This window comes from Antennarius striatus, chromosome 19 (assembly GCF_040054535.1).
Source record: "Antennarius striatus isolate MH-2024 chromosome 19, ASM4005453v1, whole genome shotgun sequence".
NCBI lineage: Eukaryota > Metazoa > Chordata > Actinopteri > Lophiiformes > Antennariidae > Antennarius > Antennarius striatus.
The window spans coordinates 17,090,001-17,110,892 of record NC_090794.1 but is presented as its reverse complement, the minus strand read 5'-3'; the positions used below and the strand labels follow the sequence as shown (position 1 = coordinate 17,110,892).

At 41.9% G+C, this 20,892-nt stretch overlaps 1 protein-coding gene across 4 annotated transcripts in view; it reads right to left on the bottom strand.

The window, feature by feature from the left end:
• bach2b (BTB and CNC homology 1, basic leucine zipper transcription factor 2b) overlaps positions 1-20,892 on the bottom strand; it is an 88,582-nt gene that overhangs the window by 32,805 nt on the left and 34,885 nt on the right. Inside the window, exons 1-2 of one of the 4 annotated variants that reach the window (XM_068342147.1) lie at positions 19,810-20,051; positions 19,592-19,733 (exon numbers count right to left, since the gene is read on the bottom strand). The exons of 1 other annotated variant lie outside the window; for it this stretch is intronic. The gene's annotated coding sequence lies outside the window, so the exon portion shown is untranslated. Of the gene's footprint in view, positions 1-9,791; positions 10,255-19,591; positions 19,734-19,809; positions 20,052-20,892 lie in introns of those variants that run through there. 2 more of the 4 variants (XM_068342146.1, XM_068342148.1) reach the window with 2 other exon arrangements.

Here is a 20,892-nt window from a genome sequence, read left to right as displayed (position 1 = left end):
CAATTGGTAAATTAATGACCAAAAATGACGCGCCTGAGTGATTCATTATGATAGGCTAACCTGGGCTTGCGCTAGCCATTCGCCACTTCACCATAGGCGAAAAAAATTCCATGTGGCTACAATGTTTATTACCCTGTGTAGCCACAGTGGTGTTATTATTTTTAGGAAAAAAGGCTAGAAAATTTTTGGACTTTCGAAAATCCCTGAGCGATAACACAAGTAAACAATAGCATGCAGCTATTTCTGCTTGCCGACGAAAATACCCGAAGTGACCCAAACGCTCCCGATCATTAAATATGCACTCGGATTATGATGTCCTCTTGTCCAATAAAAAAACCCAGGATCAGGACCCGCGAAATTGGTGTACGACAAGGCAAGGACGATCGATCGAAAGAAAATGAGAATGGAGTGTTTTATAGTGGATTTTGCGCTAAAATTGTAATTGAACAACAAATGGTGAATGCTGAGAGGGGGGAGAAGTGGTGACAGACCGATCAGAAGCTAAATGAAAGATATTATCAATACTTTTTTCAATATTTTATATGCCTTTTTAAAGTGAAATGAAATTGAAATTGAAAATCATATTATCAAATTAAATTTTTTAGAAAATGTTTTCCTGCAATCTGAGGGCAAAACCTTCTGTTCAGTTTACCTACAAAAATACACTAAAGTCAACAGTTCAAGCTGAACTCTCTTTATTTCTGTCCTACTTTATGCAGGAATGAATGTAAGATTCAACAATTGAAAACTTGCATTCACTATGTGAAGATACAGTCATACAAAATATTACTCAATGTTTACTTGTAAGTTTTACTTGCTATTATAACAAGCCACTGTCTTGGACACAGAGTTTTTATTTTGTGTTGTCCTGCACAGAGCAGGACAAGATCAGAGTCATCATCAGAAGTAGGAAATGGTGATGGATCGGGCAGGAAACCACTAACAACACCACGCTGCAAGCATTACAGAGGAATTAACTAACTTTATTTTGTGTTTAATTAGAACAATCAATAACTTATTACCACACAGACAACCTAACCTAACCTAACCCAACCTACCAGGAAGCCTGCTGCTGTTTGTTAACCTCTGACATCTGTCCTCAGCCTCAGGTTGAAGTCTGAGATGCTTCTGATCCTCCATGAGATCCTGTTCTGAACTAATGTCTGTTGCTTCATTGAATGAGGTCCTTTTGTTCTGTTGTAGGTCCACTCAGCACTGAACACTCGATCTCCTCATAAAAGTCATCAAAAAACTTTCAGACAGATTTCTCAAGACATGGGGGCCAAATGTGGCCCTCCACATCATTTAATGTGGCCCGCGAGAGCAAAAAAGATCAGAGTGTCTAAAAATAAATAGGTCAAACGTGTGCTTTGACCAAAACTACATTTCCCACAATGCAGTAATTCAGCCCATTTTAACTCTGACTAAAACGTTTTGAACAAAGCTAACGTCCTAACTCGTGTTTGATGTTATTTTTCTTCATTCATTGATAGTTTGATCCTTGATTGATGGAGTTCTGTGGGTTTAATAACCTGGTAGATTAAAAGGATTTATAACAGAGCAACAAGCAAACATATTTTTTTCTGTGTATCTGTAATATTTTTATCTTAAATAACTAATTCAAAATAAGTAATAAATACAAAGCTAACATTAAGGAGTAGTTACATCTATGTTACATTTATTTTACATTACATTGAGTTACATTTATAAGTTACATCTGGCCCTTTGATTACAGCCATTATCCTGAGGTGGCCCTTGGTGAAAATGACTTTGACACCCCTGTCATAGAGGGAGGGAGGGGATGGCATAATGCTCTCAGCTCCACTGCTGGTCAGCTGACACCTGAATCACCTGCTGTGGGTTTATGGGTAAATAGTTTTCTTTCTGATGGGATCAATCCAGGACGAGGAATTCTATTTGTTAACTAGTGATGACCACTAGCAAACCCTCACTAGCAAACTGACTCACAAGGACTATTTTTCACCTTGAAGCAGCAACGTGATCAGAATCAGGTGGTGTGATCAATTCTACGAGTAAAGGTCCCAGTAGGAGCCTTCACCATAGTAGTTACTGGACACAGGTGTTTAGGTGTGACGTGGAGGGTGCAGGTAAACAGACATAGACGTTCCAGAGTGTTTGAGGATGATGTCACCTCTTTACTTCTGAGGCCACGGCTGAAACATGAAGCCTCAGCGAACACACTGACCTATGTTTGACCTCGTTGTAGAGAGGAGACTGATTTGTCCAGCCGGCCTGATTGCCTGAACAATCAGCTCCTTTGACATCACAAGCACTGACCAATCACAGACGGCCACACGTTTAGCCTTTACTTCATTACTGCTTTATGTTGTTTCATGTCATTTCTTTTCACAACCGCTGCAGATAGAAAGATGAAACAAAAAGCACATTACTCGGGCAGCAAAGGGGATGAAAATGAGATGATGACCTTGACCTTGAGAAAACTAGGTCAAGGTCAAATTTCAACTTTTGTACATTTTTTTGCACATATCTCAGGAGCCGGATAAGATAGAAAGACGAAACAAAAGGCGTGATGTTGCAGTCTCTGCCTTGTAGAATTTGTAATTGTATCATCATTTTTCTGTCTTCTTTTTGTCTTAGTTTCTGCTGCATTGTTCAGCCAAATGACAGTTAGTCGTAACAAAGAGCCAAAGCCCCTCAAAAAGACGTTTAACACCAGCCACCGTGCACAAAACCCAGACCACGATGAGGGATGGCCAGGCCACAAACTGACTTAAAAAGTTTAACTATCAATCCATTTACAGCTCCAGTGACTAACGTGTGGACCAATCATAGTACTGGTGCACTGCTGCTGGTGGTGGTGGGGCTGTTGTGGAACAACTCCGTCCAGACTCTCCTGTGGTTCTGGCCGCCCTAACTGTTGCAGAGCTCGCTTGGCTTCCTCGGTCTTCCAAGAATAATGTTTCCAGATGCGGTTGTGAGGTTCAGAAAAATCCAAACATGCTATTTCTACCCTGGAATGTGGATTTGGCTTCACTTCAGATGGTTTGTTGCAAGGAAAACGCAAGGATGACACAAACTAAAGGCTCAGAACACACAAAAACAGCACGAGCATATTCCCCAACACACACACACATTCGCGCACACACACACACACGCCGCAAAATAGCAGGTTGTGACAGAATTCTGATTGGAAGTGCTGATGGATGCAAAACATTCTTTTTCTCTCTTATTTCCAAGGTCAGTTGTTGACGGCAGCTCTTTTTGCACCATCCGTTGCACGAGCTGCCAGCCGTCTTGAGAGCTGCTCACGTACCCGTGTAGATCAAACGCTCGGTGGGATGGTGATGAGAACACTCCAGCAGCGGGCGGAGCTGACTGGAGGGCCGCTCCCGGGGCGAGCCTCCACATCTGCGGGGGGTTTGGGGGGGGGCTGATGAAGACGATGTGTCTCGAGACCCGTTAGCTCTGCGTGTGCATGTTACAGTATTAATCGTGCTTGTGAGAGCGATGGTGCACCATGAGCACGCCGGCCCCACGAACCCCAGAATCCACAGACGGTGAATCCAGAAGGAGCTGCAGGTGACATCCGGCACAAGAAGGAAGATTTGATGATGTTCGCCTGACACCGTCCCAGCTTTCAAGTGTGCACCAACTCACATCGTCTCACATCAAAAAGATGCACTCTGTGGTGCGCTTGTGTTTAATACATACTGAATGTTAGCCTAGCTTTGTTGTATCTCAAAAAGTATGATGACAACTTGTGTTTGATTCTTATGTTAAGCTAGGCCGACAATGTTGTGACTCCAGCTCCATAATTAGAATACACATCTACCTATCTATCAATCTATCTATCTATCTATCTATCTATCTATCTATCTATCTATCTATCTATCTATCTATCTATCTATCTATCTATCTATCCTTACATCTGCTTTACATTTTCAAAGAATCCATATCTTGCGTCCAACAGTCAGGGGGAAAATCATTTTTCTGTTTGATCGGTAATCAAAAAGCTGCAGAAGCAAAAGGAGAAGATTCAGAAGAATGCAGAAAAAAACCCGTTCCACTTTCTTTCATCCTCAACACAAACTGTGAGCCATGTTTTCATCTTTGTCGACGATCAGGTGACATGATTCACTGATTATTACCATGGAAACACACCTGGGACTCTATCTGGATTGAACGCTGTTCAGATGAGAGGACTTGGTTGACCAGGACGAACAGCAGGATGTTGGAGTCAGCTTTGGGCTGACGGTACTGCGTGATGTCGTTTTAGTTTAGGGGCTTTACGGTGAGGGGGGTGGTATTGTGTGACAGTGGATCATAGTGGGCACCGTGTTCTCCCGCTCAGCCTAGGCTGGGTCAGAGGAAATGAAATGGATCAAAAAGTCAGGATGGACATACAAAACACTGTTCATTGCTTTGGAGGTCTCTTTAACATATCCCTCGTTTCTACACACACATCTACAGAAGAAAGATGGGCTAAAGAAGGCAAAGTGTGTTCACTTACTACTGAGAGTACATGTTAATGGCAGCATCACTACAGGGATCAGTTGTCATGGTAACACACAAGTCACACCTTTATGATCGCCTTTACAGACTGTGATGTGGGCAACACCTCTAGGAGACTCGGGCCTCGTTTTTGTACCGTCAGTGATCATCTTCATCCGCCGGTGAATGAACGGCTCATCAGAGTCAAAGCTGTCCTGACATGCAGGATGAACATCCGTGTCCTTATTGCGTGTAAACCATCTTCTACAGCGTTGTGAGAAGTCCATGAGTTGACAGGTTTCATTTAACTTGTTGTATTGTCCCCATTGCAAACCTTTGGTTGATAATGCAACAAATATTCAGAAACGTACGGTTTTAGGCTAGCATTAGCATTAGTTTACTTCACAACTAATATGACCATTTCACTTAATAGAATGTGACTCTCAGACAAAAAATATTTTGTTGGCACCTATCTCAACGTATCGCAATAATATGTTAGCAGTCACTCAACAATAACTTATGTCTTTGCTATTAAAAACGTGTTTTCCTTGTTTTTAACCAATATTCCTCAGAGTTTTTATTATTATATTTTCAGTTGGTTACTAATCATAACCAGTGCTATAAATATTTATTACTATTTTTAAGGCTTTATAAATATTGTTGCCCATTTTATGATTTGCAATGTTTAGCTGCTGTTAGTCACATTTCTTGCAGTTCAATGAGTTGCAGTGATGTCAGATGGCCACTATGTTAATATAATACACAATGTATGTTTCTTATTATGAGTAAATATCCTGATATAATATATAACTAGCAGGTAGAATTTAGAAAAAGTCTTTATTAAAACAAAAGAACCTTTTGAATTGTATTTTCATTTCACTTTGTGTATTTGTTGTTGACAGTGGCTTCTGTGCAGCAAACGGCTGTAGAGATCAACCCAACACAGCCAGGGGGTAATAATACAGAATAAACTATGACAGAGAGAAGAGACGGCTCGATTCCTCACACCTACATTTAATAAATACTGTAGTGTGAATGATCCAGTTGCGTTATGATGATTACTTTAGTGCCTCAAACAACCAATGAGCACCGAGCAGGAGGCCAACAGATGCGCTCAGGAACACCTGCTCTAAGTGATGAGTGGTTGTAATTAACAAAGAGGTGCAGACAGAAGCCTGAAGCACGGCGTACTCTGGGACAATCATTTGAAGGTCTCCTGAGTTACTGGTGTGATTTTGTCCACTGGAACATTTACATGACATGACTGGGATGGAAGCAGATGCACCCTGTGGCTCCTTGTAATGAATGCAGTTAGTGTCTGCTGCGGCTCAGGCTTAATAACATTATCCGCTGGGCCAGTGGAGTCGGAGTGAGACTAACATGAATACTGTGTCACTGTGGACAATTAGGGGGGAGGACTCCTGCAAGATGATTGTAATTACACCGAGTATGAACATGGTTCTAATTGCACTTATCAAATTAGGCCATAGTAACAAATGCCCTTGGAGCTGCACAAGGTGGGAAATGTCAACTTGGACGGAGATGATGATGATGGTTGGAAACATGGAACCCTTAATCTGGTAGAAATGCATCACCATGTGAAGTTCACATGAAAACGACCACAGGTGTCTTCTCTGAGGCGACGGAGACACAGGCTGCAGCGCCATTGCCTCACAAAGGAGAGTTCTCCGGTTTTCCATCTCCAGGAGGGACTCGTAGAGACTAAAGGTCAGATGGAAGGATCGGATCTGAACCGTTGGAAAGATTGGAAAGATTTGGTTTAGTCTGTTTGGCCATTTCCAAACAGACAATACAGGACAGAAGGAATAAAGCACAAAAGAGAACAGGAAGTAAGAAGAGCCTACAAACTAACTGTAACGATGAAATAATGTAACAATATAGATATGTGTTGGTCAAGAATTATGGACCACGTATGCCCCATGCAGAGTATGATTTGTCACAAAAATAACCATGAAAGTGTAATCAACAGGTCTGTCTTTTTCGTTAATGGTAGACCCTATGAGTCTCAATTCCAACCAGTTGAATATTCATATTTAACACAAACTTAAAAAGACATTAAACATTTAATTTTCTGTGGAAGATGAAGATGATGAAGATGTCCTAAGTTAGGCTACAGGACAGGATAAGGGGTGATCACACCAACATGGCAAGAGGATTCAGCCTAATGTTAACAGTCAGTAAAACATAACATTAACACCCTATAGATTCAGATTTCATGTCATGTTACAATAACTCATCAAATCTCAGACTCAGTGAACAGTTTTCTCTGATGTCAGACTTCCTGTGGTCTTTTCTTCTTTCCTGTTGGCATCACCTGCAGCGTTTAGTCCTACTTTTATCCACATCTCTGTGAACGTCTGAGCAGGAACTGACGTCTTGTCGACTAACGGTGACTGTAAGAAGACTGGTCAGTGTGGAGACATTCAATAACTATAACCATAAAGACACTGACTCTATCTGGCCTATCTGACACACTCTCTCTGTCTCTCTTTCTCTGACCCTGTCCTTATCTTCATTTTATTTCTTTTCCACCCATCCGGTCAAGGCAAATGGTCGCCCAAAAGAGTCAGTTGGGTTTTTCTGTCTGTTAAAGCGCTTTGAAATGTCTATTGCGATGATTAAGTGCTATATAAATAAAACTTGATTGATTGATTGATGGTTCAGTGTGTTGCGACCATGAGTAAGGATGGGATTCAAGGCCCTAAATCCACGTTCACACTCTGCTGTTGACACCAGGAGCATGGAGATGGCAGAAAGCACGTTGCAGATATTGTCTCCATGGAATTTATATTCTTTAAATTCTTTAAGCAACAAAGAGATGTCTGAGACCTCAGCAGCAAGGGGTTAATGAATGACAAGTTTTTCATCAGATGTAAAAACCAGAGGGAGGGATGATCTCTCCCTATAACTTCACATACTGCCTGCAAGTACTGCATGTACTGTAGTTACCGCCATCTCTGCTGTTTGGTGCATTTTCACATCCTCCTCCAACCAAAAATATACAGTAGTACCTCGAGATACGAGCTGCTCTATATAAGTTATCTGAGATACAAGTCATTGCTCTTGTCCGTATTTTTGTTTGACATACGAGCAAAATCTGAGATACCAGCCGTGCTGGTATCTAATGCTGCATAACTTTGATCAATCTTACATTTCTTTCTTTGGTGTAAAAGAGGCAGTTCTCACATAAAAAAAAAATCCACAAACTAGCATGTGACAGATATGACACGCTTTATATGGATGAGTGTATTTTAAATTCATGACACCTTTGTTTTACAAGTTTCTAAAATTTCATGAGATCATGATGACGAAATGGAATCCAAACCATCCAGCAGTCGAAGCCGTGTGGTCCAACCATACGTCTAACGCACCAGGTGGTCTCCTTTAATGTCTATAAAGGGCTGCTGATCACACCCAGGATGGTGCTTTGTGCAGGGCAAACTGCAGAGATCATCAGAAATGTGTTAATTGTTCATTACGAGCATCAGACAGGGACATCAAGCACAGGGATTGATTAAACAGAGATTGCCCTACCTGGGCTTTAATAGAAACTGGTAATGAGGATGAGCTCATCTCACTTTATTCCAATGCCCCCCTGGTCGTTCTGCTGTTACAATACCACACTCTCATTCCAATGAAACACTAAACTGACATTCCCATCTCAGATTTCTCTTTACAAAAGATGCTTCTTGTTACGTTGATATGAGCATCTTGTGATTGACAACTCAATAGCATAACCTGTTCAATAGCAATAGATATAGTCATACAACTACAAGGCTAGTGTTCCTGTTCTTTTATGACACAACATGTTTATTTTATCTGAGACAAAAACCACGTAATGCTCAAAAATCTGTCTCAGGTCAGCAGACAGTCCTATCGACAATGCTAAATCACAAATATATCATTTCTGAAGGAAAGGCTATTCTTAGAAAGAGGAAGGAAGGCACACTTCTCTATACTGCACCAACTGAAGTGACGGTCATGAATCTCATATCCAAAATTGAAACGTAAACATCAAAACAGCTTGGTGAGATTATTTTGTGTGTTTTAACAAACTGCTGAAGTGGTGAAAGTCTTTCTCCTGTTTTTCAGTATGAAACAGACAACGTCCTTCTTGTGAGCTGACTTCTCAAGATCTAAACATGACTGAAGCATCATTGCAGCGTTTTGGGGGTTTCCAGTCGGACCACAGAAACTTGACATACATGGCAGAGGCTCTTTGTTCTCCACACTGCTGATAAAGTAAACAGCATTCAGAAGGTCACTGGGTTGAGGATATTGATCCCAAGATAATGTATGCGAGACAGCCACGTCTGAGACACATTGCTGATGCCCAGAAGGCTCTGCTGATGTACACAGGAATGTAGAAGCGTAATGCGTCTGTTTCATCACAGTGACAAAGGCAATACACATTGATTTATATCTTTTAAAGCACAATTAAAACCAAAGCACATCTGCTCTCAAGAAACCCAGATGATGCACACAGAACAAAGAAAGACCTGGCTATTCTGTGTATGCAAAGATGCGATGGGACACTTGAGGTTTTTCCATTAAAAAATCAAGAGATCTCAATGTGAACTTGGAGCCACAGCATAGCTTCGATGCAAGTTCAGAAACATGCATCATCTGCAAAAAAAAAAAATCAATACTGTCGCTCTGCTATTTGATCGGGAGACATGAATCGGCAGAGATAGTTTAGAGATCTGGTGCGTGATGAAGCCTTCATGCACACAGTAGAATTGAACTCTATGAATGTTTTTAATGCGGTCTTAAGTCTGTCCTGAGGGGGAACCCTCTCTGGAGGGGGGCAGTCAGGTCTTGAGCAGATAGTGTATTTCAGGTTACACTGGCTCTAGGCGAACCTGCATGGATACGCAACTGGCTTAGCTATCAACAGTGTTACTTCTTCTCCCAGAGATGGAGAGGAGCAGACAGTGACCTCCATCCCCTACATCAATACTCAAACTGCTGCACATTTACCTTCTGAAGAAACAATTAATCTGGAGCGCAAACAGCATCGACCAAATCAATGATGGCTGGACTAAGAAAATCATTATCAAAGAAGTCAACCACTGCATTTTAAATGCACTCAGGGTTATGTCTTAGATATCATGACATACAGACAGCAGTAGCCAAAGTAGTTATGATAGAGTAAACAGGATGTTTTGTTGTTGTTTTTGTCTTGAAGCTACCTGTTGCATAGCACCAATCCTTAATTTTACATCTCAAAAAATCCAGTCGAAGTCACAGAAATAGACCAAGAAGCCCTGAAAGCATCAACTCTGAGCGTACGTTACCTCAAAGAGGCATCAGCACACATCCCGTCATCTTGTTATTCCACTCTTTGCTCTGAGAACTTTCTAATGTCTGTCACTGTATGTTACCAACAGCATCTGAGCCTATCAGTGTCTGAGTGAGATGACTGAGCAAGTGAGGTATGTGTTAGAGTGTGTGTGTGTGTGTGTGTGTGTGTGTGTGTGTGTGTGTGTGTGTGTGTGTGTGTGTGTGATGGCATGCCAGAGTATTTTTGGGCCCTGCCTGCTTAAATGCAGCTTGCATGAATCATGACTTCCCACATTGTAGGTCAGTGAGCGGGGTGAGTCATATTGCTGTCTTATATGGTAACACGCTGCACATGTGACAGAAACACTGGGGTTATCTATAGACCGGCTCGCTGCTGTGGCTCAGCTCTACACATGACCCCACAATTCACTTTGTTCAATCTTCAGACCTAAATGTAAAACTGGTGCTCAGCAGAATACTCCCCAAGAAAGATAAAGGAAACAGGAAGTGATATTAACACATAAATGACTAACTGCTCCTAAAACATAATAAACCAAATATAATTCACTTTTTGAATTAATAAAACCTATATATCAAATTACAGTTACAGAGATTATAGAAGGTGTACTTTTATTTTGTTTCCATGACTATTTTGAGATTAAACTACATAGATTGTAGATGTTGCTGGCATTCCTTCTGCTCCTCTGTGTCCACATTCCCTCCATACTGCCTACAGTAGGCTAAGGCGGGAGTTGGTCCTCTGCTTCCTCATGTATAATTGCTGGATTTGTGTCTGAGACGATCCAGTGAACAGGAAGTAAATCATTACAGACGTGCGTCTTTACAGACGCTGCAGCTTTCTTGCCAGCCCTATGGAGGTTTGAACAATGGTGATGGTTGTCCACATCCTCGCAGTGGATTTGTAAAGTTCAGAGCCGGAGGGCTTGAGTCCCACCATGAGGAGGAAAATCAAAATTAGAGGTATAATGTGTAGTTTGCGTATGTAGTTTTATATGTAGGTTGTATATGTACATGTTGGCTGGTCCTCCATCTGTTGCTACCAGAGTCCAGCTCCACCAACACAAGTTGTTAGTCAATCCTCCCCTCGGTGTTAATCAGTCTGATCAGCAGCAGTTAATCCCAGTACGTGGATATGTACATCTGTGAATTTACAAAAAACTCCAGAACAATTACATCAACAAACCAACCAAGAACAAAAACCCTCAAATCTACTAGAATAGATTTACTAGAACAGATCTAGTAAAACATCTAGTGGAACAGGTCTACAGGAACATATCTACAAGAACATATCTACAAGAACATATCGACAAGAATGTATCTACAGGATGAGATAGACTCTCTTTTCCTCTTTCCTAGCTAAAAAAAACTTCAAAATTCATCAAGATCCTATTGAACAGACAGAAAACAGACCAACAGTGAAAAGATGACATCTTTCTGAAGCAGTCAGGGCCATAATGATTGCACAAGTACACAAGAACCAACACAAAGAACAAAATATTGACTTGGACAGTCCCTCAACAACTTGGTCCAACTCTGCCATCACCAATGTTAAGAAGTCATGAAGGAACTTTATCTACTATGAATGTGGAGAAACTCTCCTTCTCAACAAAGATAAAGAAACCATACCAAAATTATACAAATTACTTCATTTAAAAGTCAGATTATAGCCTTTAGATGTCTACAGATGTCCAGACGAAAAAAAGACTGCATAAAATTCAGGTGTAAAAAGAAAAGCAAACAGCAAATTATCCTCTAATGAAGAAGTGTTTTACCTTTACAGGAAAGCATAAAGATAAAACACATCTGCTCCAGATGTCACCAGGACCGAAGAGGATTTCTTCAACAGTATTTCTCATCTTTTTCACAAACAATGAAGAAATGCTTCTCAATTTCAGAGCCCATTATGGAAATATCCCATTTCAATCAGTGAACTCCATTCCTCCATTCCAGAACTGCAGTCTCACTTTTATCAGCCCATGGCCGAGGTGAAACACTCATCGTACGAGGTTTACCCATCCTGGTCCCGGTGTGGTCCTCTCTGTGACACCCCAAACCCCAACGGGACAGTGACCGTTGAGTTTTATGCTGAGATGAGAATGAGAATGAGTTGTGTCAGCCAAGGGGTGCTGGCAGGAGTGTTCCCAAGACTGGATTATGTGTTACAGTATTAATGGCACACAGTTAAATGGGATGGAGTGGAGAGCAGGTTAGAGTTGGAAAACTTTCAGAACAATAAATTCAGTGTGTGCATGGTGTTGAGAGAAACGCAACTATACACAGTGAAGAAATATCATGCACTCACAGCACTTATGGAAAAAGAGGAAGTGGAAAGTCTCCCCACAGGAAAGAACCGACACAGAGGTATCGCCCACGTCAAAACCTTCAAAAACCATGTCTGTACATATCTATGTGTGTGTGTGGGAGGGTGTGCGGAGCCAAGAGTGTGTGTGATCATGTGTGAGTGGGCTGGTGCATACAAGTCTGTTGATAGGGCAAAGAAAATCAGTTTTCACACTTCAGTCTTTCATGTGTGCCATGTCAGGATTTAAAAAATACACACAAATGCAAAACAGGAGAAATGGTATAAATATCCATGGAAACGCTGGAGCGACAGAACCGGGCCGTGCTGGAGAGGAGAGACAACACTCCTGAGGTTACCGACAGCAGGCTGGACTTCATTCGTCAAAATCTCATTCTTCCTTCTTTATTGGCTTGAGTGTTGTTGCCACATCTTGTTCTGCAGTTCTAGCTTCCACAAAAATGGCTACACACAAAACCACAAGGCCGCGCTATTGGTTCCTGTCCAATGGTACAGTTAACAACACCATCGTCTTCTCAATTGGCCGGAGAAACATTCCCAAATCTAATGAGTATGTGACTCAGAGGGTTTAAAGCCTCTTAGACACATATAATACGGATGACATGACAAACTGACACAGCGTGAGGGTACATGAACAACATCTGATCAAAGGAACGCTCGCCCGACGGAGAACATTCCGTCATGTACTCAAACCCATGCTGATGGAAACTCCACTTAACACAAAAACACACCACAGCCTCGTCCTGAACAACTGAAGAAGATGCAAACGCCTTTACATTCATGCAAGAATGAATGATGACTATATGTTCATAATTGAGTAAACTCTTTAAGATATGTAACAGTAGACTGTGACATCTGAGTGGGTTCTGTTCTGTTGGAAAGAGGTCTGAAGGTAGCAACATCTCTTAAATCTCATTTTACTAGTTTTCTCCCAACTATCTTATTTTTTCTGTGATTTTCTTCTTTAGCTCTGCTTTGGTTCTTAGGGCAAACTTGAACTCTTTGTGGAAAAGCTAACTGAGACCTAACCTGCTCTAGATAACTGACTTGATCCAGAAATGGTCTATCTCAGCCAAGGGATGCTGTGCCAATGAAACGCAACTGCAGTATAAGCCTGGTGTCAGATGGAGTGTTCCTCCTGTGAAGGATACAACACTGATTCAGGTGTGGTGTTGTACACAATGTGATTCAGCCTGACTCCCATCTAAGGGCTGTCCCTGTTTCGGTACTACAACCGACCATACATCCATCCTTGCAGGTCATGAATCAGCTGGGGTCTATCTCAGCTGTTTATGGGTGAAAGACAGGGTACACCCTGGATGAGACCCACAGGAAACTGCTTGGTCACAGTGCTGCAAACAAATACAACATTCATCCTCACACCCACACATTACATAACACCTACATACAAGAGAAAGCTACACACATTCACAAATACATCCAACAAGCCAAGAGACTGGTCCTCACTGGGACACACACACACACACACACACACACACACACACACACACACACACACACACACACACACACACACACACACACACACACACACACACACACACACACACACACACACACACACACACACACACATTTTAGCACCATCTCTTTAAATAACAGGAACACTGACAACATGTTCTCTCTCCCTGCTCAGAAGCCTCCCCATGTTTGCACTAGAAGTGGGAAACAAAGGTTGGGTCAGTTCAGTCCTGGTGTTCAGTTGTAAACACTGGTGAGGAGGTTCCTGTATCCTCCTCTTCATCATGATGGATGTCTTCTTGGTTATCTCTGGACAGCTTGTTAGAAGGAAGCAGCATCACTGGCATAAATTTACCAACACCTGATGGAGGGGAGGATAGAGGCTCAGTGTCACTTCTTATCTTTTGCATGCACCCCAACCACTGCCAGCTCACCTTGAGCAATTCTCTGCTACATGCCTGCAGAGCAAGGCACTGAAAGAAGCGAACAGATTTCAGTGGAATTTTGCAGGAGCAGATGGTTACCCTGCGGAAAATGGTCATAGATTTGAGACGGATCCAGCTTATGGTGAGAATCTGGGAAAATCTTTTCACTTCAACATTTAGATTTAGTGACATCTGAGCCAGCTCATCAGAAAATGGTAATGCGGTGCGCCCTCGTTCTTTACAGTTAATGCGTTCCAGGAACCATGTGCGATTAACGAAATGCACGTATGGTATCACGTGATTGTCGACCAAAAATCCGCGATGAGGTGAAGTCGCGAGCGTTGATGCGTGAATGTGCAAGGGATTTCTGTATTCTAATATAAATTTTAAAAAAAAAATTGACAGATTTACTTCATAGAGCCAGTCATTAGTTGGCTGAATTCAGTGATCTGAAGGCTCTGCTCTTCCAAAGGAAGAATGTGTTGGCCTGACATGACTGAGGATCAAACCCATTGACGCCATTTGTGCAGTAAACTCTCAGCTCTCCGTCACAACTACTGCAAAGCATCAATTGGTCAGAGTTATCAAAGTGTGTCGATCTGACTGTTTCAGATCCAGTGAGAGGGCACAGAATGAAAGGTTATGGTTGTGAGTGTGTGCAGTTGTGACACAGTGTGGTTAGTGGCTTTTGGGCAAAAGTCTTGATGAGTCAACTTGAGAAGAGAAAGCGGCGTTTGCTGATTGGACCTCTTTGCACGCCCAAGCATAAGAAGTAACAGTGGAAATATTGTCTGAGAGGAGGAAGTGTGTGTGTGTGTGTGTGTGTGTGTGTGTGTGTGTGCGTGTGTGTGTGCGTGCGTGCGTGTGTGTGTGTGTGTGTGTGTCACATGTTTGAGCCGTTGTTTGTTTTTGATCAAAAACTAAAAAAAACTTCATCTGGGTCTAAATGCTTTAAAGATGGAATCATTCCTGAGCATTAGTTGTGAGTCAGACCCTCAGATGTCCACTTTGCTCTCTGCCTGGTACTGTTTAATATAACTTCTAACTTCTACAAACCTGATCCTCAGCAATAAAGACAAACCTATAAAATGGGACGACAACAAACATCCATGACACCTTTGAGATGGAGAAACAATAGTTAACCAATGACCGCCTGATCATAAATCTAGTTTAAAGTTCTGAAATAATAGCTTTAAATTTTTCCTTTTCCATTAAACTGAATTTACAAAATGACAATATGACCAGAAGGCTTCTTCTGATCAATATTTATCTCAGGAGTGATTGACTCCTTCTCGATTAAAACACTGAACTGCAACAAGTTCAAGTAGAAGGAGCGCTGGTGGCTCACACACAGCAGCAAACACACACTATGGCTGAACACTGAGGATGATTCTTCTAAGGGACATGTGATTGATTTTTCCATCACGGCTGGAAATGACTCATCCAATAATCAGTTGAAAGCTCCATATCTATAGGCGACGCACAGTAAGTCAGAGCTGTTTACACATATTGATCTTTTTCCAATGTGATTTATTTATTCTCAAACAGGCCTCAAACAAAGGTTTTTACCGGGCAGTGGCATCCTGCCTTCGTTTAACACAGAGAAATACTTGATTCAGAATCAAACTAATCTCATCATCTGCTCTTCAAAGCTGCCTATTTCATTTAAATAGGATGAACGCGATGCCAAGCTGATGCAGTCTTGTTTCCTCCTCTTCATAGAGGAAACACACCGCCCCATATCAAAGGAGAGCAGCCTGATAATGGGGGCCCTCTCATCCTGTTTTGCATGAAAATTTCCCTTTTAGAGAAAATATGATGAAACTGACTGAGGGAATTTTTTAATGTTCTTCTTTATTTGGGGAGTTAATGTTACTCATATGCAAAAAGATTACAGTATTTTAAGATTTCACATCAGTCACAATAAAGGTCAGAGAAAGGCTTTCTCTTTTCTGTAAAACTGGAGTTCTAAAAATATAATGAAAAGACACAAAGGTTCTATATGTGTTGGATAATACAACATCAACATGTAGAATATTTTTCTGACTTCAGCCCAATCTAAGGATTGGACCCAAGAATAAGCAGAAGAAACTTCATTTTGAGGTTAAATTGAGCAGTTCATCATCTGAGTTTTTAACAAATCAGTCTTTCATTGACTTCATCTGACCTCTCCTTGTTTACTGTAAACAGACAGAAGCCGGAAAAACTTCCAAATGTATCAGAATTTTTCCACATCATCTAAAAAAAGATGTTTTAAGTGACACCTTTTTAGTTTTTCTCATATATTTTTTGTTACAGTTGTCAGGTTGACGCCTCTATGTTGGCAGACACACACAGGGAGAAGGACTTATTCCATCCGAGTGATTTTTCCAGGTACATTGATTTAAATGACATCAAATTCAAAATCTGTAGTTAACAGTAATTTGGAGGAAGCCCAGCTCAGTTAAACTACCAGAAACAGTCTCAGTCTAATCCAGTTCACTATGTTCAGCTGAACACACTTGGAGCACTACTGCCTGCAGTGTGTGCTACTCTTCCTCTCAGAGCAGAGCTCCTCTGGATGAGGCTGGTCTTCCTCTCTGTGGAAACCTCTGGGGAAAAACTCAGATCTGAGCTGCTGCTATTTACGGACGAGACCAAATGAAACGGTCTGCGGCTGGACGTTGGCTTTTCTCGCTGCACACAGTTCTTGGAAGGCGTGATTGATGCTCGGCCGTGCCGGAGCGTCCTGAGCGTTTCGGCCGGTCTGTGGCCGCGCTGGTGGACACAGGCTGTGAGACGGACGCTCCTAAGCTCCAAACAGGGTTCTAAACAGCTCGTCTTCATCCTGCCGCCATTTCCTGACAGAGGTCAGCTTCTCTGCACACCGCAAATTACTGAGTCAAACACTGGCAGACAGGCTGCAGAGATACGGCCACTGGTTTGTGTGTTGGGTCAGACTGAGCACTAAGTCCTGCATAGTAAGACGCTATTATTAGCAGCTTAATCCTTCAATGGATTCATAATGGCCTAGACTGGCCACATGACAAGAATAAACATAAAAGGCCTCATGTTAAAGACTGTACTTGGTTTATGTCTGATCTGTCATTACTTCAGCCATTTAACTGTCCATAATGAAAACACAAGTCTGTGTCATGCAGCCACGGTTATGAAGAATTCTACATCTATAAGCGGGGACACGTGGGACAGCTACATTGATGACTATGTATGATGGGTGGGAATTGATGGGGGGTGGGGGTGGGGGGTCAGCAGTGATTTGTTCCTTTCACAATGGCTGGACGGGTCTCACACAGAGCTGGGACATTCTGCTCAGCTCAGCATTAAACTTGCAGCTAATCTTCTGGGGGGACGGGGTAGGGGTGGGGGGGCAGCACGGCCACACATAGACAGCATTGACTCCCCTCTCAGGAGCTGTTCAGAATCCTGCAGATACTGACATAAAGTAGATGATGGTCTTTGACCTCTTGACCTTTAATGGCCTAATGCAGGGGTGTCAAACTTATTTTCACTGAGGGCCACATCAGCATCACGGCTGTCCTCAAAGGCCCAGATGTAACTAATAAATGTCACTAATTGTAACTCAATTTAATGTAACATAAATGTAACTACTCCTTAATATTAAATTACTCTGAATTCATTATTTATTCAAGTTACAAACATTACAGTTACACAAAAAATACATTTCTTTGTTTCTCTGTTATAAATCCTTTTAATTTGTCAGGTTATTAAACCCACAGAACTCCATCAATCAAAGATCGAACTATCAATGAATAAAGAAAAATAACATCAAACACAAGTTAGGACATTAACTTTGTTCAAAAATGTTTTTTTCAAAGTTAAAATGGCCTACTGACTGCATTGTGGGCAGACACTCTGACCTTTTATGCTCTCAAAGGCCATATAAAATGATGTGGTGGGCCACATACGGCCCCCGGGCCTTGAGTATGACACACGTGGCCTAAAGCATCAAACTGGGAGTGGTGTCCCATCACTATACATGCCATTCCATTTTGTTTGCCTGTGGGCTACAGCAAAACCAACAAATACTAAAAAAAGAAAGAAAAAAAAAGCATACGACATGTGGTGAACGTTGTGTTTTCACACTTTCTACTCTGTTACCTGTGACCAAGTAGATCGGCAGCATATAGAACTTGTAATGCTAAATCAGGTCTATACTTTGCTCAGAGATGATACGACTACTCTGTCTAGGTTTTAAATCTGATAAAAGTACCTGGTCACTACTAGTTTTGGTATCATCTCTGTTGAGCTTCCAAAAATATTGAGCTGCTACTAAAAGGTGAGAAGACACATAATATACATAAAAAACCACACATGCCTGCATTTGAATTTAAATTAAATGAATGGCTCATCTGAAATGCTTTGTTCATGCATTTACTCATCTGGTGCCGCTGTTGTCGTCCCAACCGTTGTTTCCTCAGACATAATTTTCTCAAATGCAATTTCTCTTCAAAATACAGGAATACCACAAAGAACAATTGCTAACACATCTGTTCAGGTTTGACCGATACCTCATCCCTCCGAACTTCATAAAATTCAACTCAGTAATTTTTCTGTGACTTATTAATGCCTCATTATTCCATCAAGTTTCATAAATGGTCTTTCTTTAGAAGATCCTTTAGATACTGGTCAGAGTACTGGCCCTAAAACGTAGGGCCCAGCGGCGGGATAGTGACATTGTGCCCAGTGACTTAGAATCATGCACTTAGGGATGATGTGATGGCAGGTGATTCATTCTCCAGCAGCTGATGAATGGTGCTGTTCAGCATGTCAGAGGAAGGTATTCACCCATAACCAGCTGTTTCCCCTGTCCTTTGTCCATCGCGGAGCCACAGATATGCCCTAGTTTACAGAACCCATCCCAGTTCGCTGCTCAATATGTTCTAATGTAAAGCCAGCCATTGACTTACAGTCCATGGTTCAATATCTTTGGACACACTCTGCCTCAACCACTGTATGGACCGCAAGTTATGGACTAACCTCTCATTAGGTGGTGCCGTTTTCTTTGCGTTAAGTGTTCAAATCTCACTTTATCTTCATATATACAGTGCACCCACAAAGACACAAAAGACACTAAAGTGTTTTAAACAGTCTATCAGAGTGTGGGAAAAGGTAATACAGATAGAAGGTGGTTTAATATCAGTATGGGGGGGTTCATAAATGTTTAAATTACCCTAAATAATAAGATAAATAGTTTGTCTTCATATTGAATATCCTTTTTGCAGGTGGTTCCTGGAACGCATTAACCGCGAGTAACGAGGGATCACTGTATCTTTTACACACAGACACAGACACAGACACACACACACACACACACACACACACACACACACACACACACTGAGTCATTGTTCTCATTTTAATGCACTGATTATGGAGAAGAGTGTGAGTCTTCAGACCACTATCTTGGTTATCTCAGTCTCGCACACATGAGATTAACACAGTTCACTAGTTTACTGGGGTCAGCAGCACCTTCAGTCCTCGTTTGGTGAAAGTTTCACACGTCTGCAGCTCACATTGCTCGTAAAAGCCCCAGCCCAGACCTCACCTGTCAGGGCAACAGCTCCGAGTGAGTCATGGTCCATTCATCAGCTCTCCACTGACGGAGGGTTACACGAGGGAAGAGATGACGTCATCTAAACTGAGCTGCCCCGTTGCGTAAGATACGGCATGCACTCTTTCCTTGGGATCTAGAAACCAACCACAGTTAGAATGGGTAATTAAAGTTGATAAGATACGATTGAATGTAATAAGCAACAAGCTGACGTGTTGTGAAATCCCTCTCAAGCCGTGTGGCCGTCCAAGTCTTGTTTTGGAGGAGTTGGTGGTGGTGTACAGGGCTGAGGAGGAGCTTCGTAAACAGCCCATAAAGCACCGGGGTTGCCGCAGGACAAGTATCCCCTCCCATTCTTCGCAGACACACACACACACACTGTTGATGGATGTGGAGGCAGTGGGGGCAATTGGACTCTGTTTCACTTCCCCATTCCCACAGATACAGAGCGGCTCAGGGCCACACACAGCTAAACACCACTGGAAATGTCCATACGTGTTGGGAGCGACTCTGCGTGAGCAAACATACGGGATCTGCTCAGCATCTGAGGACCTGTTTTCATTACTCATTTTGTTTCTTTAATATTTTAAATCAATAACTTCAAAAATCTCAATCTCAATGAGTCATTGTGTGCAGGGAAATGTGTCACAGACGGTGATCAGTTACAGGAAAATCCTGCACTGTTTTGAAGTCAAACTATGTTTTTGTTTTTTTTAACGTTTTGACTTCTGATTTACCGCCACCTTTTGTGATGTTTTGTGTCAGCGCAGCTTGGAAATATAAATATGAACTGGCATTCTAACCACTATCAATGCAAATACAGGTAGTCATCAAGATATCCAATACAAACATTCATAGATACGAACAACAGCCGACTGTCGTCTTGCAGTTCACCGTTCTGCCACAGTCCCCACCAAGCAGCACCGCTGCGCTCACACATCTCCAACACTCATCACCTCCTCTTGTTGTTCTTTGTTGTTGTCTCTGTGAGCATCTCATGCTTCTCACCTTGAACACTTCACTGTTTATCATGGATACTAAAGCAGAGTCTAGTACTAGCGGTATTGGCAAAAAGCATAAGGCAAGTGAAGTTAGTGGTAAAGAAACACGACGATCTCTCCGATGACAAGTCTGCCTCTCGCCGACAATAACTTCTCCCTCCTCTTTCTTCACTCTAAAGGTAAATTACATCACAGTACAACAGTATTCTCATTTCATTATGTGTTACTTTGGTGTAATCATTTTGAATGGACTGCGGACTGGTGGTTGGAGAGGCCAGTTCACAACCTGGACAG